The following is an 18567-nucleotide window of genomic DNA, read 5'->3' on the forward strand; positions in this document are numbered from 1 at the left end:
TTATTACATGCTTTAAAATTAATACATGCTATTTTGTTGGTATCAACACACACTCAAAACACACCTGATCCTTCACACTCCACAAAGCCTACACAGCAACAAAATCGAATCCCACCATGAGCACTTCATCATCCACATGAAGGCACAGAATGAAGCACCTAAGCTTCCACCCTTCATACACAGCCAATATTAAAAGTGGTATGAGCGGGTTTTTTTCCTGTCAAGAACAGTTTCCTCATCCAGCTCCCAGAAGCCATGTTTAATTTCCCTACAACAGTTTTTCCCTGTCTCCTGTTTCACATAAATATAAGGCCTCAACCATGTTACTGGTCTTAGTTTAAACAAACAAACAAAACCCAACAACAAAAAACACACCCACACACCCACAAAAAATAACCACCCTGAAAAAAAACCCCAACCCTAATATCTAGATCGCAGCCCTTATGTTTTCCATTGGCTCCTTCTGTAACCCAAGAAGAAGCAGCAGCATTTTCAGAGCACGACTCACATCGCGGATGGCCAAAACCACTTTCTGAGGGTGTCCACGTTAACCAACCAACCAGAAGGACAGGGCTTTTCATGCAGATACCTGGAGAGACATACATCTTCACCCAGCTGGCATTCATTTGCGACTTCCCTGGTTTAGACTGCAGGTGGAGGACAGGAGGATAGCAACACTCCGATCTGCACAATTTCCAACTTCTCTTCAACATACACCATTTAATATCTGGAACATCTAATAATTATTATTAATTGTACCTAACTGTAAAGTGTAAAATACGTGGGGGAAATACACAAGTAAACTCTGGCACATCTGAAGCTTAGCCCCTGCTCTTCAGTTGAGTTCAGCTTTACCATGCAAAGTTCGACCCATTTGATACATACATACTACAACCGAGCTTTGCAAAATCCGTCAAGCTGCAAGCCTTGGCAACAAAAGCAGCCCAAGAGATGTAAGCGGCAATCTGAGAAGATACTCCTCAGGAATTAGATTTCGTAAACAAACATTTCAGCTAATTGCATTCTTGTTCTCAGTGCAATGAAGGCCCCATTTAGCCAAAGCATTTGTCTACGGAGCTTAGTTTCTTCCATTTAATGAACCCTGATCCTGTCTTAGCCTTGGCTGGTATATCATCAGGATCAACATGAAATGCTAATGGAGAAAGATACTTAATATCATTTCAAGTGTTTAAGTTACAACCGCAGCTATTAAAGCAAATCCATTTTACCTGTTCCTCCTCTCCAGTGAGACAGATTTAAAAGTTTCCGTGGGGAGAAGCGATTCATAAATGGCTACACAGATCAGAGAAGAAAGCCTTTCACCGTTAATTACAGCCAGCGTTTTTTGAACTGAAGCTGGTCATTTTGCCAGCACAACACATAATTAGTGAGGCTCGTTTTATTTTGCCACCTTCACAAATTAGTTCACTTTTTAAAAAGCAATGTGGCTGCCTCCAGCAGTAGGGATAACCACACCAGCCAGCCACAAAAATAAGGTTTCATGCTCTGCTTGTCATCTATAGCAGAAAAATCCAGCAGGTTTCCCAGTTTTCAGACCTCTTGCTGGTTCAATGCAGAAATCAGTGTTGCTCACTGTGGCATCCATAACATAAGTTTTTGCGATGCACCATGTAAGACAATCACTGCAGTCCCGTGAATCTAGTTTTTCACAGTGACAAAAGCGTCCTCATTTTCAAACTTTCCCACTGCTAAGCCAAAGCACAGGATATGAAAAAGACACAGCAACAAGGAGGAGGAGGAAGCTTTCTGCCCCTCATCCCTGCAGAGCAACTGCAGAGGGTCCAGCCCCAATGGCATCTGTGGCATCCTTGCACAACATGCTTTGGGTCATCACAGAAATAGCAGGAGGGGATGATGCATTATAAGAGATGCTGGTCTTCACTCGCCCAGAGAGAACACTCTCAGACAGCATTTGCATTTTAAAGCAGGACTGTTTCTTTCTTCCCGTGACTCAGATGGCCCGTCAACTTCTTTGACGAGCAAATCTCTGCGGCAGAGCCTTCCAGTGGACATGCCTGCCAAGATCCTGGTCTTGAACTAGGCACCCGAAATACCGATTGGAGCCCCCAGTACTTGCTAGAGAGAGCATGCTGCTTGCAGCTATCATTGGAAATGCTGAAGTTATCCTCATGCAGATTTTAAAGGCCACTGTTTATGCATGTAAATTCTGAAGGGCATTAGCGGCATCACTGACATACACTGACAGCCAGCCCAGCTCCGGGAAGGGAATAAGCAGCAGCGACTGCCTGAATAATTGATGTGCTTTTACTCTGCCCCATGGCCCTGTTATTACATTGCTCATTCTCTTCAACTGCCTGTGGTTTCTAAATTAATTAGAAATCTTAATGTCATGGCCAGCCAGTTTGGAAAAAAAAAAAAAAAAAAAGACACAGAGAACAAAAGAAGAGAGTGCTTCTCATGCCCTTGAGCCTTGGGATCTCTTTCTTTGGCCTGGCCATGCAGGTCATAAAAGCACAGTCTCAATTTCTGAAGCTTTGGACCCCACCCACCGATGTTAACAGCTGCACAGCATGAAATCCACTCCACCTGTAGAAACCCCCCATTTCATGGGGGTGAATACTCCCATCAAGATCACTTCTCTCATAAGGTGGGGCAAAGCCTTTCCTAGGGGACAGCATACACTCAGACCACCTAGTGTCTCTTGAATACAATGAAATACATCTGATACATCCCTAGCCCAGCCACTGCAACCTAGTACCATGCAGCACCAAATGAAAGGATGCCGCTGAAGTCTGGAGGAATTACAGTCAACAGAGCTAAATGACTCTCTGGGATCTCTTTCACAGGCTGAAAAAAAAGTTGCATGCAACCACCTCACCTTAGAGAACAGGAAAAGCTGACAAATGAGACACATTGATCAAATATAACAATTTGAGTAGCCACTTTTTCCTACATACATACCCTTATCTTCTTACAATACTGCTTATACTTAAACTTTAAAACAAAGTCTACAGCTTTTAAGAGACCCAGTGGGAATAATTCCCCTGTTTGAACCACATCGCATTAAAGCGCGGGTAGTTTCGTTTCAAGTCCTTGGAAAGCACTTAACCATGACAAATCTGGGGGTACTTTTAGTTTCTTACTTGCAAAAAGAAATACTGGGGTTTTTTTTTAAATCTCTTTACAACTGTACCAAAAGCATAAATAAACACAAACAGATGGATTAATTGAGATAATTTTAAATTGCACAGATAACTGAGATTACTATTTCACCTTCTTATAAAAAGCAGTGAAATACCAGTGAAACTCAACACTGCAGCACAGTCTTTCTCATTGCCAACACATCATATCTTACTGTGATCTCCAGGATGCTGAGGGGGAGAAAGGTTTAAACCAACTTTCATTATTCACCTTGGGAAATTCATTATTCTTAAGAAATCGGATTTTTCAATCTTTTTGACATGACCAACCCAACTTATACTCAAAGCAATAAATTGTTTGACCCCCCAGTAAAGTTATCCTATATCTCCCATACATGTTAAGTGCCCAAACATGAGAGTCCCAGGGCAGAGAAATGAGATGGTGATGGTGACACAAGGCTTTACAGAGTTTTAAATGACACCATAAATCCAATAAAATTAATCCCATTTGCTAGCACAGGGAAGGTAATTCAAAACACCGTGAGCCCAAACTACAGGAGAGTGTGGTTCTCTAAAAAGGCATTTTGATCAAGTATTTGTTTGCTTCTAGAACTTCTCCCTCTATCTGCTATTTTTCCTCTCCTATCATAATTTTGCATTAAATTGATACATGCATAGTCCACTACAAAAAATAAAAATACAGAAGGATCAAAGCAAGTTGCAAATTTAAGCCCTCAGTGTATTTCCACATCCTTCCTGAGGACTGAGATGGAACTTCCATTTGCAGGGCGGGAAGACGGCCTTCCAGCAAATTGTAATGCTGATACATGAAGAAGGCAGCATTGGTCTACCCTATGATTTGCTTGCATTTGTCATCTTGGCTTACACACTGCCTCTAAAATGTACATGCTATTCATCAGCAGTATGGCACTACAGATGTAGCGAACACAAGATGTCACTCACATGCATTTTTCAACCCCAATCAATGAAATGTACTATCTTGTAAGAACATGCTACATGCTCACACAGAAGATTTCCTGACCCTTGCAACATCTCCTACCTGTATCTTTTACATCTGTGTTTTTAAATCTCACTATGCTTGCTTTGCTACACCCAAATGTACAGACCTTCACATTATGTATTTCCTTTTTTAGTCTATAGTCCATGGACTATGTCACAGTCCATACTGTGACATCCATATATACCTTTTCTCACTTTGAAGTTATTATATTAAATATTACAAAAACTAACTGAAAGGCTCAGCTCCTGGAGATTCCTCTAGGTTATTCACAGTAATAATGAAGCCACACACAGCCTTTAAGGCAGAAGTGGGGTCCTGAGCCCTCTTCTGGACCAGCATACAGCTGGAAGGATGTACCAACTGAAGCAGGACCGCCAGTCTTCAACATGACCATGCCCTCCTTGCCTGAATTCTGCACCACTTGTTTCCAGAAAGAAGCAAAGTGCAAAACCACACAAGGTCCCACAGGAGTGCTCGCCTCTCAGCCTTGAAAAGAAGGTGGAAAAAAATACAGGAGACGGCAGCAGTACAGAGCAGCACTGCTTTCTTTCCTTGCTGCTTTTCAGAGCCTAGTCTTTCAAGTTGCAGCCCCTGGCAAAGTGGCTCATGAAAGTTTGATGAACAGCATTTTGTTTAACACCAGCAACTGAGCCACAGCCCTGTTGAGCTGCATTGCCCAAGCAAAATGTCATGACCCAAGAGGATCAAGAAACTTGATTGCAAGAAGCAGGCTCGCAGGCAGCAGAGGAGCTCACGACCTCTGAGGCAGGGTGCACTAACCAACAAGTTACTATGGAACCGAAACATGAGGAGGCTGCTGTAACACTGATAGACACTGAACTTCCTTCAGTACTTGCCCACCTGCTAAGCAGTTTTGCAAATGTAGTGAAGTCCACAGCTTTTTCCATTGGCACATATAAACCTTGATTTTCTTTTTTCCCCTCTTACCTTTTTCACGTCTACATGCACTGCAAAAACTCAGTGTGTTATTCCCTATAATTTTGCTTAAGCATTTTTATGTTCTGCTGCTTTTGTTCCCCTCCTCCCTTTTCCATGAAGGAATATTCTCAAAAACAACCATGCCTGAGTAACAGAAAATACACAAAAACCCTTACGCAGAGATGGTGCTGTAGGCTCACACAACGTGATCACGTTAAGCAGTTTAATATTTTAGCATAGCTAACAAATGAGGCTAGACTATATGGTCCAGTAATTACCTTTTCTTGTTCTTCAGGTGCTAAAAATCCACATGCTATTTTTTGCAGAGTACTGAAATCAGCATTTCTGGAAACAAAGACAGTAAGAAAAAAAATTAAAAAACATTTATACTTGTCCCTGAGGACTTATTAGGCACTCATGAACTTTCTGCTATACGTGCACTTGAGGAGACAGCAATGAAAAACTGGTTTTGGTCAACAGATCTGAGTTTTAGATCTGAAAGAATTTTTAATCTCTATGAAGCACATCTTTGTATGGGAACACAGTACTAGCACATAGCCAACAGTGGCTGGATGAAAAATCAGTGGAAGCTATCACTGCCAATTGTAAAAAACCACCTTAGAGATACACGTAGTTATCAAACAAATGTGAAGGTACATGAGTATCTCTTCACCATAAGAGACTCTAATGTGATCTGGAAAAACTACTGTTATACTAGAGGATTTACCAGAGATTTTAGAGGCTGCTGCACTGGAATAATAAATACCTACTTTGAAAAGAATGTAAAATAAATTATGATTGCAAGGATGTTAATTCCTGTTCCCCAGCAGTTACACCTTAAATTTCCTCTGTCCACTTACATCTTCAGTATTTTCTTCTAACTATAGTGTTAGATACTAAATGTAATTGGGAAAAACACGAAATGCATAGATCCAGGTCCACCTCCTGGAAGTGTTGGTTTTCTTAGGATTAATTACACATGAAAAGTTGCTCCTCACAGTTGGGATCTCTACAGATGGAACTTTGGTGGGAATCAGTTTTGTCTGAGTGAAGCTGAGAATCAGTTTTGTCTGAGTGAAGCCCCATGCCACCCCAATTAAACAATTAGAAAATAGATAAAAAAGTAAAAATAAAAATCAAGGGAAATAGCAATGAATATTCCTGCTGAATTTTGAAATGAAATGACAATGAAAACTCCTGCCTGAATTTTGCTCTGAAGATTAACTATAAGCCCAGATCATTTTCCACAACCTGCAGGGGAGAACACAGGTCACATCATTTGGAAGAAGTGTATTAAAATTAAAACTTATAAAGCCTGATTAAAATAGGATCCAGTGAGGATCCCCTATTTAAACTGGGGAAAATTGCTTCACTTGCAAGCAGTGGGCCTCTCCCTAGGCCTTTCCCAGCCGGGGCTGCAGCACAGCTTTCCCCCTACTGCCACGGTCCCACGGCACCCCTGGACCATCCTACACCTTAAAAACTCTGCAAAGCCCAAAAGTGGTTCTAGGACTCTGGTTTCACAGCTCAGCTGATCCATAATGGTCCTACTTTAATCTTTGATGCCAAAAAAGGAAAGTTTCACCCCAGCCTCTGTGCACTCCTTGGCACATACTCCCTTTACAGTATGAAAAGAAGGAGGCTGAGGCATTGGTCCCCAACACATAATTCATCTTATTTATGTACTAAAGGAGCAATCGCCTGCATTCAGTAACCTTGGAAGTCAGACGAGTAAATTAAAACTTAAAACAAGGCTTGAGAGTCCAGCACACATGGTGCTTTTTGAGTGATTTCCCTATAATAGGCAAGTATGGATGCTCTGGAAGAAAAAGAGACCTATTCCAGGTTGCCTGTCAGCAAAATTGCTTCTGTACCAGCTATTATTTCTCACTGTACAAATGAAAAAGCTCCAGATGTTAGCTGTTTTCAGCCTTGGATTCTGATCAAATATATACAGTTTCAGTAGGAAAAAACACTTTTACAAGTGCAGAGCAGACCAGGCAACACCTCATGAGGGCATCCATATACTTAATTTCTATGAAAAATGCCATTTGTTTAGACTACTCTACCTTCTTCCAAGAGGCTTTTGGAGAATAACTGTGATCTGATGGCAGCAATATAGAGCAGTGAAATGGTGGTTTGCCTAGTCTGAAGAAGTTAATGTTTGTTACCCCATTACCTTGCAATGGCTTTTTAAATGAAATTAAATCAAGATCTTTGTTTCATTTATGATACCCCAGATTTCACTTCTGCTTGGAGCATAAAGGGCTAGAGATAGCACAACATATAGTGGTTTATGGCTCTTCTGTGCCATTTTAGGATTCAGCACATGCTCTCCTCCCAGCTCACCTTTATTTTATCATAATGTGAGTGTACTGACTGGTAAATCTTTCTTTTTTCTTGCCTTCCCTCCCCAAATGCCAAACGTATAACCTTGAGTTGGCCTCTGCCATATGCCGTTTCTATGCAGAATTCAAATGTAGGTTGGGGAATTGTTGTTCTTCTTAAAATAAGAAGAGAACAATACAGGGATTCCTGCACAGCAAATATCTTACAAAATACTTGCTAGAGAGTCAGTGCTCACTGGCAATGAGTGCACGACAGGAACTATTGCCATTTGGTGTTAGCCCTAAAAGATAGAATAAACACACTAAAGAAAGGGATGTTGCTTTACTTCTGACTCCTGGCTAATACTCACAGCAGTACAATGCCTACCCCATATACAAGGGAAGATTGTTTTCATTTTTTCTACCGATTTCCACAACACTTGACTAACCTGCTTGCCTCTAAACTCTACAGTACTTCTTCTCAGAAAGCATTTGTCATTTCTCATCCAGTTCTTCCCCAACTGTACTGTGCCTGGACATACTGGCAAGTGGTTTCACATAAGATGCTAACGGAGAAGGGAAATCACCTTCTCTCCCTTGCTCCACCTGGAATTTTATCTGCAGTGTTTACCACTATATGGATAACAGATACTTCCACACAGCTCGCCTTTACTAATGTGACTGCTGGCATTCATATGGCTAAATATTTCCAAACTGTCTTCTATGGTGAGTAATGCATCCACCCAAATAGGACAAGGGCATACTGTTCTGCATCAGCAGATGCCAGAAGGGCAATTAATCTGCAAATTGGTGTGTTGCACCTCCACCTCAAAAAGGAAGCTGCTATTAGGGAGAGCAATAATAAACACTTTCTGTTCAGCAACAGCAAAGGCTGAGAGGAGAATCCAGTAAGATGGGACAGCTCACCCTTAAGCAACTGTCCTCACTTCAAAAAGCCAAGCAGTTCAGCTTCAGTCATTACTACTCATGGCAGAGGGACCCAAAAAAAAACCCCACAAAGGTTTAAGCAGGAGGCTTGTGAAAAAGCCTTGTTTGCATCAAGCACATAGTTTCTGGTTCTGTTCAAGCAGAGCAGTGAGCACCCGGCATTGTGCTTTTGGAGATGAAAACCCATATGGAGCAGCATAACATCACTCCTGGGTGTTAGCATCTCTGCATCAGCCCTATGAAACCAAATCAGCAACTTTCACCTACGGTGACTTAATTAACATGCACCCTACAGGTCTCTCCAAATCTTGCACATTGCCATCCTCCATTACCAGGCTCTTTTGATGAAAGTGATTAAAGCTAACAATTATAATTTGTGTTAGAGATGCCCCTAGAGGCTTTGGCTAGGCTCAGACTTCATTGTTCACAGAACAGAATGCAAAGAAATCTCTCTGCCGAAGAACTCCAAGACAAGGCAATCAAGGAATAGCAGAAAGAAAGGCAGAGAGACAAATAAATAGTTATTCAAGGTCAAACAGCAGGCCACTGATGGAGCTAGAACAAAACTCACCTCCTCTGTGGAGAACTCATGAGGCCATGCTGGTTCTCCAATACTAAGCTGATCAACTAATACACTTTATCAAGTGTCAAAAATAGATTTAGTTCATAGTGTTACTTGCTGTTCTGTGGTTGATCATGTGTTCCAGTGGTGGCTCTCCAAGCAAAGCTAACCATGACAGCAAAAAAGTTACTTTCCCTTCACCTTCCAAGGAAATGCTTCCTATACTTTTTTGTGCACGTTACTGACAAATCAATTTTTTTATTCTTCCATCAATGCTTTCAACAAAGAGCGATTGCTCAAGCGCCCTTCTCCACCTTGCACTTCCAATTTTTTAAGGAATGGTCAATCTCGATATGCATAATTATAATTGCAAATGGATCGTTTTATCTTGTACTTTTCCATTTTAATGGGATTATGTATGGTCAAATCTCTACAGTAACATTTAAAGTCAAAACCTCCTGTGACATTCATATGTAGAAATACTTATATGCAACTAATGATATCACAAAAGGTTAGATTTCAAACTACCTGGCCCAGTTATGACACCATAAATCTGATATAGTTTTCACTGATTACTAGTAAAATCTTTCCAAGGCATCACAACTGGAATCTAATAAATTCCTGCCACACAGTTAATCAGCAAGAGAGCGCTTCTGTTATGCTTTGTGCAGGAAAAGAACAAAGCACAAGTGTACAAGGTGAATGAAGCTTTTAGTCTTTGCAAACAACTCCAGTGCATAAAATATTAAAAGCAATGCTAAACTAATCTCTGGCAAGAACTGCAGGCAATTCACTGCAACTCGTATTACGAATGTCTTTGGTTTACCATTTAAAAAACATTAGAGTCTACCATTATGGTTGTGTATCACAGAGCTGTACATTAACCTCTGTAATTTTCCAACATGGCATATTGCAGTAACACAAATTAGGCTATCTGGCAAAAAAAAAAACCTTAAAAAGACGCATTATTTAAAGAGAGCAGACAGCAAAGCTCCTCACTCCTTCCTGCCAAAGACAGCAGGAGAAAGACCAGTCCTCTTTTCCTCAAAGCAAATGGTAAAGTCCCATTAATTTCCCCTGGAACCGACAGATCTGCAGCATCTGGGAAAGGATTCAGTCTAAATACATTGCAGACATAACAGATGAATGATTTGGGGGAGAGGGGTCGCCTGCTCCCATTTTAACACTTCTGTGTAACAGGAACAGAGCAGGTCATTTCTGTAAGCTTGAAAATGCTTTGTGGGCTTTCAGCAGGATTTTCCCTTCAGCATTTTTTGCCTTCTGTTTCCATTTTCTTCTTGTTCATATGTCTAATGGCTTTCAGATCCGTTGTGTGTACAAAAAGCTTAAAGCCTACCCTTGATACTTAGTGTTGTAGGGCCCACATGGATGAAATTTTATTATCCTACAATTAATAGGAAAACATTTACATTTCATTTTCTGGAACAAATGTATTCTTTCCACTAAGGAAACAAGCAGCAAGCTAAATTTCCACCTACACATTACATGGACGTTTTCATAGAAAGACATCTATTCTAGGTACAGAAAACAACCATAATAAAATGTTCATCATGTTTGCAAATTACTCTAATTTCCAAGATGAAGTTTTTCCGCTTATAAATACACCTAGCAACTAAACCAGAAAGATTAATTTGGTTTTGTAACACTTTTCAAATTTATTTAATTTTTTTTCTCAGAAGGATGAGAAAAAGACTTGTAAAAACACGCAAAAAACAAGGAGAAAAAGAAAAAAATAAAGGAAGAAAAAGAGGACATAGCCCAGCACTAAGCCAGCAACACTCACCTAAGGCATGTTGCAGTCATGCTTCTGCTCTGCATCATGCAGAACACACACTTAAACCTCGCCACTTCCCCTACGAGGCCACTGGGATGCTGCTCTCCTTCCTGTATGACTACCTGGCTCCCTTCCCTCATTTTCCACTTCTAACATATCAAACAGAACCTCTGAAACTCCAACCAAACCCATACACTTCTGTGAAATGTATTGAGTTTAAGGAGAAAAAGGTCAGCTTCAACTGGCTCTAGCTCCCAGTTGTCTGGACCAATGGCTGCTTGGGTTAAGCAAGACTTTTTGTGCCTCTCTTTGGAGCAGAAAGCAGCCATTATTTCAAGCTGGCATCCCAGGGATTTTTTTCCAAGCAATATACTGGTCCCAAGTGGTTTTAGAAGCAAGCAACCACACAGCTACATAAAGCCCAGGCCCTAGTACTGGAAGACTCAGAGGGTTCCCCGCAACAGCAAGGCATTTAATGTGAAAGGAGAAGGGAGCCTGGAGTCTTGCCAAACGTAATCCTGGCTATATGTGCCACAGCTGGATTTCTTCAAGTAGGGGCTATTACACTGGCACACCGCTGACCAAAGTCTTCTGTTTCGTGTAAATTCTCTGCAAAGACCTTAGGAGATAAAACTGATTAATCCTAATTAAAATGAAAATCAAGGAAATGACACAGTCTGTTGAATCTACTTGATGAATCAAAAGCCTCCCTCATTTCTATGTTAATTGTCTTTTTACAAACGTGCGGTACTGTCATACACACAGAATAATGTTTTCCTATTTTTCTTCACTTGGAACATCATGGGCCAGATGTTAGAAAGCACCCAGAGAGCCTTCCTGCATTACAGGGCCCCTGCAGAAGTGTCTAAATGGATGCTGAGTCCTTTCTCAGAGTTCTCATGTCTTTAATAAAAAAATCACAGCCTGCAGCAATGCGACAGCCCAGACACTGCAGCTAGGGAGGACCAGCACTGGGCAGCACACAGCACCTCCTGAGCATGCTGAACAGCATAAGATGCCCCATGAGTAGTGGGCAGGGAATATGCAAAGAGTTAAATTCAACCAACATAAACCCAACAAATTCCTGCTCTCAGTTTGCATGAGTCTGATAACACTTTGATGAAATATCATTGTTCGAATTTCTTATCAAAAGGCTACTTGCACGTAACACTGTACAACAGTAAGGACATTTGGGAAAGCAATCAACCTGCAAAGACATTCTTGAAGTGCAGAAATGCAGAAAAGACCCTCTCAAGGACAGTTCAACTTAGAATGTGAGTGATTTAAAGACGAATGAACCAGTACACTGCTAACATCAGCTAATTAAGAGGTGGGATGCATTTGGCACAGGAGGGTCTCTTTCTTTATATATACGTATGTAACACATTAAAAAGATCCACACTCAATTTTTATCCAGTCAAAATAGTATGCTGCCTATAGCTGGGGGTGGGGGCGAAGCTAACCTAAGATAAGTGGTAAAGACACACTGGACAAAATCCAGAATCGGCTGCATTACTTGCTTAGACACCATTTATTGTGGTTACATTTTATTATACAGTAGTAAAAAATTACAAGGCAACATCCTGTGTTATTTCCCACTGGGATAAATGGTACAGATGTACTATTAAATCTCAAAACCAGCACCAGTCTGCCAGGCTACATTCCATTTGTGTCTTTATAATGTGTCAATAGGCTGACATTTATGCCTTCTGATGGTAAAGCTATTTATGTTATAGACATTTAAATGTGCCATAAAATGCATAGCACTACACAACCCTAGAGCTCTTCCAATCTTTACCAAAACAACACACACAAAGCAAAAATCCAACCAGACACCAGTATCCAAACCTAGGACATATTGGCTCCATTTTTTCCATGCTAAGTCAATATTATGAGTATTTTTCAAAATATCCTCATAAAAGAGGGTTTCTCCTGTGCATGCATTCAACCCATAGTTAGTTTTAATTTTGGTTTATAGATTTTTTTTTTTTCCCAAAACAGTTTTATTTAAAATCTAAATCACTGGCTTCATGATGTATTTGGTGATGGGACATGCCCAACCCTCAAGCTGACCTGCATGCCACCACTCAGCCCTATCCCGACACTTGCAACTAAAAATAGGAGCTGCAAGATGCCTACCTCAGTTCCATATCTACTGTCGACTGCTGCTGGGGAGGCAGTCATGAAGGTCCCAAGGGCATCCCGAACCATGTAAATATACTGGCAAAGGAATGGTCCTACGAGGACCTCACTGAACTTCATGGAGACCAGATAGGGATGGTCACCGTGAGTCACAGACTATACGTGAAATAAGACATGACCTCAACACAGTCACTGGTGCCAAGGGTTTGAGGGGCATCAAGTCCAATAATGCTGCGTTAAAATGAGCTTTCTCTGCTTAGCCCTCACCAGTTCCCTTGAAAAGGCCAACCTTGCAAGAAATCAAGACAAAGTACTCACAAATCTGCTATTAAATGGCCTGCTTGTGGGAAACGTCAAGATAAAAACATGGAGACTAGCATACAATAATTATCTTAGCCTCATTGATGGTCTTTCCTTAATGCTATCCCCCAAATTTTGTTAACGTGAAATGAAGTAAATGACTCTTAGAAATGCAGGGAGGAGAAACAGACAGGGGACACAGAAATTCATCTTTGGTGCTAGATGGTCATGATTAAAAAGTCCATCCATGTTCTGATTACAAGGGTAGCCTGAGCCAGAAGTAGACTGGGGTCACTGGAAGTGGTGACTAGGGATGCACAAACAGCAAAGTATAATTGTTTTGGTCTGAAACCAAGGAAGCCCCAAGGCTGTTGTTGAGGCACTTCTTGCACGTGTCAAGTTCCTTCTTAATAATATAAAAGATAAGCAGGTAAAAGCAAAGGAGGACTTCAAAATTATACAGCTTGGGAGGGCAGGCTGAAAGGAAGGCTACATGGTCCAGTTACTATCCCCTAAGCAACTGGCATGTGAGGATAAGGTAAAGTTGCAAACATGCCAACTCAATAGTTTTCTGCAGGGATCACATCTTGAAACTATTATGGTTGAAATAAGGGCCACTGATAGTTCAGGGACTTGTTTAAAAAAAGTCCTTAAAAGAAAATTACCATAGAAAACAAGTTTGGGTTATTTTTCCTCCAAGAACAATGTCAGAGCTTAATGCATTAGAAATGCAACTGCATCAGATACTGCACTAGGATTGCCCATGCTTAAGCTGCAGGCAGGAAAATGCCAGGCTGAGACACTTCATTACAGTGCTTGCAATCAAAGTAAGACAGAAAGTGGCTGCTTCTCCACTCTGACAAGTTTTTAATTGCATCTAGAAATTACCTCCTAATTTAAATTTTATTCTGAGATTGTGTTTAATAGAGGCTGCTCAAGATGAGTTTGTCACACTTTTAAATAATCATTATTAATGTGACACTAACATCCTTCACTGGAGTTTATGCTACCTAAAGTGTCTTTCAAAAAATGTCCTTATCATTAAACTTAGCATCCAATGTGACTGAAATGCATAATTATCTTGACCTTTTAATTCCAAGTGGCTCACCAGTCACAGTTCCTCCTTCATAAGGAAGCCCATCATTTTTTCTATTTCAGTGACATTAGTAAACATCTTTAGAACTGCAGAGGAATACCTTCCCATAGTAGAGCATGACTAACACGCATGCACAACCTTAGATTATATTAATATACAATGCAGGACTAAAAGTTATTAATGGGCTGCACTGTCTCAAGGCAACATGATCAAATCTACAAGTCCCAGGACGACCATGATTTTCATGAGCATCTTCCATGACCTTTAAATGAGCTTCTACAAGCTCATTTTGTGAGCTTTGCAACCTGTCAAGGAAAATACCACATGCAGTCCCGGCACACTGAAGGATCACCAACATTGGCAGCACTGGCAAAGCATGGACTTTGGAAATCCTGTGCTGCCAGGACATGAAGCCACCAGGGAAGCAGGGGGTCTCCATGCAGATACACTCATGAATTCAAGTATCCAATGATCTGCCATCCAAAGTCAGGGAGAATCCCTCTGGAGAAAGATTAAAATACAAAAAAGGAGGGTAAAAAGCCTCCTGCTCCGTCTAAAGCATGTTATTAAACTTTCCCAAAAGAAGAGGCTCCAAGGAAAATGCAGAGTCATGCCCTGCCTAAATTTTCTTTTATTTTCTTAAGGGGCAAAGCATCCCACAAGTTTTAAAGACCTGTAAATGCAGCTAATCCAGACACTAAAGAATTTCTGTAAATAATTCTGAAAAAAAGAAAAAATAAAAAAGAAAGAAAAAAAATAAACTTAGCATGAAGAAATCCATGGGAGGAAAAATCTTACTAGTGTCTCCCCATACAGTTAATATGCAATACTAGTGTTCAATACCTTTTTCCTGAAACGTGAAATACATATAAAGACAGGCATATAAAGACATCTCTGGCTACAGCTATTTTGGAACTGACTTCAACCATCTTTGGTTTATTACCCCAGATAGCATGATGTCATCAGAAGACTTTGAATGTTTTTTAAGACCTTTTCCAGTTATTCTTAAATTATTAGGTGTGAATATGTGCATGTGTGTGGTATTTCTTTATTTCTGCAACCAAGTGATAAACTGCAGTGCCACAAGATAAATTGCATTCAGTTTACACATTTGACCTCCTCACTTGAACTCTGCCTGCTAATCCATTTCAGCTGGGACTGTTTCTAATATGCCATACTTCCAAACAGCTTTCAAACAGCTGTAGGGGCTTTTTTTGTGTGTGTTTTAAAATGGATTTCACATTAAAAATATTTTCTTCTTTGCACCAGAAAGTGGAACAGATTACAAACAGAAAGACCCTGGCTCCTAGCAGCTCCAGCATTGAGTGTTCAACATGTCCCAAGCCAAAAGCGAGCAAGAACCACTATAGGTATGCAGCAAACTTTTCTGATGTGCAGCACTGGCACCTTTAATGGTGCAACGTCTGTCACACACCTGCAATGCCATTAAAATCTTCAGAAGCTATCCTCCTCCATCACTCTGCAAAGGTTTTAATGAAAGTTTAGACACTCAAGCCTGGCCTTCACATGCATCACCCCATCTCTTGCGGGTGAAGCATCACCCCACCAAACCAAAGAGACATCTCCTCACAGGCACACAATTAAAACAGGTGCTGTGCCACTACCTGCTCAAATCTAGTCAATTTGTATAGTCCTCCCTTTTCAGTAAAAATTCTGGAATTAAGAACAAATGCCTCAACTTGTGTGTTGTGATATAAAATGGGTAACCAAGAATCAAACCAATTCTGGTTTTTCCTTTCAGGACAGATATATGTGTTTTAATTGTTGTTCATGTTAGCTTCCCAGAGGTAGCACATAAACAGCTCTCACTAACACGTTTTCTGTGTGTGTTTGAGAAGGTCACTGCTTTTTAACAGCTTTTTATTTTTTCTTTACTTTTTAAATTTTCTTGCTTACTTTCACCCTAAATTTTTTAAAAGATAAAGTTTTGTTTGCAGTTAGCCAGCATAAGCAAATCATCTCTCAACTATTCACCACAATTTTTCACAGAAAGGACAAGTGTTTTAATAACTTGCTTAAATATCCGTGACAAGAGTTCTTCTGTTGCAAAGCTGCCCCTTGCATTTGACACACCTGACCAAATAGCAAAACCACTGCTTTCTCAGCTGCTTCTTGAATCTCAGGCAAGATGGATGCTCCTGGTAGCACTCCTTTTGCATTCTATTGACGAGTACATTTACTGAGTATTGCAAAGCATTCAACTGCCCAGTTTAAGCATGTGCTACCTGTACACATGCTTTAAAATACCAGGATTCACTGGTGCATGCTGCCATAACCATACTTACTACAGGGCTTAAACCCTAGCATTACTGCTGCAGAAGGAAAATAAGCCAGCCCCCTTCTCAGTTTCAAATAATTGAAGAGTCTCAGCAGCATCCAAAAAACTAATGTGGATGAAAATTAAGGATGTGGTGATGAGCCCTGCCAGTTTGGGGTCTCGCTGTATTTTTCCAAAAGAAGTTTGATGGCACTGGATATATAAACATGACTGGCTTAAACAATTAGACCTGCATTTGCTATAAACTCTGCAATCAAATATTCATTCCATTTTGCAATGTCATCAGTAGCCTGACACAAGCAAAGACAAATTAAAAATGCAAGGAAGTATTCCAGGTAAGCATATTTTTTTTAAAAGAGTAAATTACTTACTTCAGTTACAGAGATATACTGAATGGGATGGCTGTGAGAAAAACTTATTGCAGGAACTGGCAGAGCTCTTGTGTAGTGGTTATTGATAACAAATGCATCAGCCCCCAGGGTGACAAATCTGTACCCACTCTAAGCCCACATTACAGATCCTTTCAATTTCTAGAACACTGTACTCATTTGGAGCCGATAGTTAGAACTTGACTATCTTCTAGGCATGTTGGTTTTGGCTGATAAGTTTTTTGTAAGTCAAATAAATTATTAGTCACTTCTGAATTAAAAACAAACAAAAGCATTAAGAAAAAGTACACTTTTCTCAGGTGTTCCTTTAAAGAAGTTTTGCACAAGGAGGTCTCAATGAACACCACAGTTTTATTCACAGTTGGCTTGGTTTTAGATATACGAGAGGAATCATGAACTCTTGAAATCATGAGCAATGCTCAGGCTTTCCTTAACATAGAAAAGGAGATTTTACTAATGGTTTGACCTGATACAAAAAAGACAGACCTCTAGTAATTAGAACCAAAAATCGTTTTAAATTTCCCTTCTTTTTGTGTGCATCATTACAGAGGTCATTTGGCCAAAAAGCATCAGCTGCTGAACACTACAGAGAAATCTCTGCCTATCCCCATTCCTGCTTCTACTTCTTCATTGATATGGAGAAGTATAAACAGAGAAATAGCGATCAAAGCATTTTACCAGAGTAAGAATATTAGTTGAAAAGACATCAAACATATGACAAAGGAAGGCTGTAATTGTTTAAACAGTATGAAAACAAAACCAAAACCAACGCTAGCCTTTTAGCAGAATATTGAGAGGCAGTGTGTTTTCATCCAGAATTAGATTAACCAGTAAAAATCCCAAACAGAAAAATGTAACGACGTTTATAGACTTAGGACTGGGGAATACTGTTGTCTTGACTAACTGGAATAGCAGGAGAGACACTAATGACCTGAACAAAAGAAGGATGGGCAAACCCAATGCAACTCCCAGATGCCAACTGCTGCTTCACGCCAGAGAGCTTGTGAGGACTGTGACAGCTGAAGCCAGAACCACCCTGAAAGGCAATCTGTATGCATACCTGAACAGCATCACAAGTCATGTTCAACATCCTCAAATTGTAATTTATTAGATATTTGCTGGCTGGGATCTCCTAGAACTTATCAAAGATATTCACACCTATTCTCATGTCTGGAACAAGTGACTCAACTAAGCATCACATTAGGGCAATAAAAATTGTAGTAACTGGTCTGAACTGGGATACCAGCAATCTGTGATGGTTGATGCATATTTATCATGTTCATTTTGAAACACTGTAAGAGGTCCTGCTGCCCTTGGTGCTAAACAAATCCTAAGCAGTGGGTGGACCCAGATGAGAAATGTGAGAAGCTGCTTGCAGAAGCCCTTTGCTCAGTGCCAGCAACACAAGGACTTCTTTCTAACTCCTATCTTCACAACCTCTAGCTTGTATTTCTATTATTCACATAGCACCAGCAGAGAGAGAATGGCAAGAAATTTGGGCTTGCAATGATAAACAAAATGTGTACTAACGGAGTTGCCAGGAAGGTGCATTTTTGCTGAGCAGTGTCAGAGAAATAAATTATAAAGAACTGTAACTGCTGCCTATTAAAAGACAGATTTATATGAC

The 18567-nt window shown here is 40.4% G+C and overlaps 1 protein-coding gene across 22 annotated transcripts in view; it reads right to left on the minus strand.

Annotated features, from left to right (window-relative positions):
* Nucleotides 1–18567, minus strand: part of ADGRL3 (adhesion G protein-coupled receptor L3) — a 515916-nt gene that overhangs the window by 422336 nt on the left and 75013 nt on the right. For all 22 annotated transcript variants that reach the window (XM_030492003.1, XM_030492008.1, XM_030492007.1 and 19 more), the window contains exon 2: nt 5361–5427. The gene's annotated coding sequence lies outside the window, so the exon portion shown is untranslated. The remainder of the gene's footprint in view (nt 1–5360; nt 5428–18567) is intronic.

The sequence above is a fragment of the Strigops habroptila genome, chromosome 7 (assembly GCF_004027225.2).
Source record: "Strigops habroptila isolate Jane chromosome 7, bStrHab1.2.pri, whole genome shotgun sequence".
NCBI classification, from domain to species: domain Eukaryota; kingdom Metazoa; phylum Chordata; class Aves; order Psittaciformes; family Psittacidae; genus Strigops; species Strigops habroptila.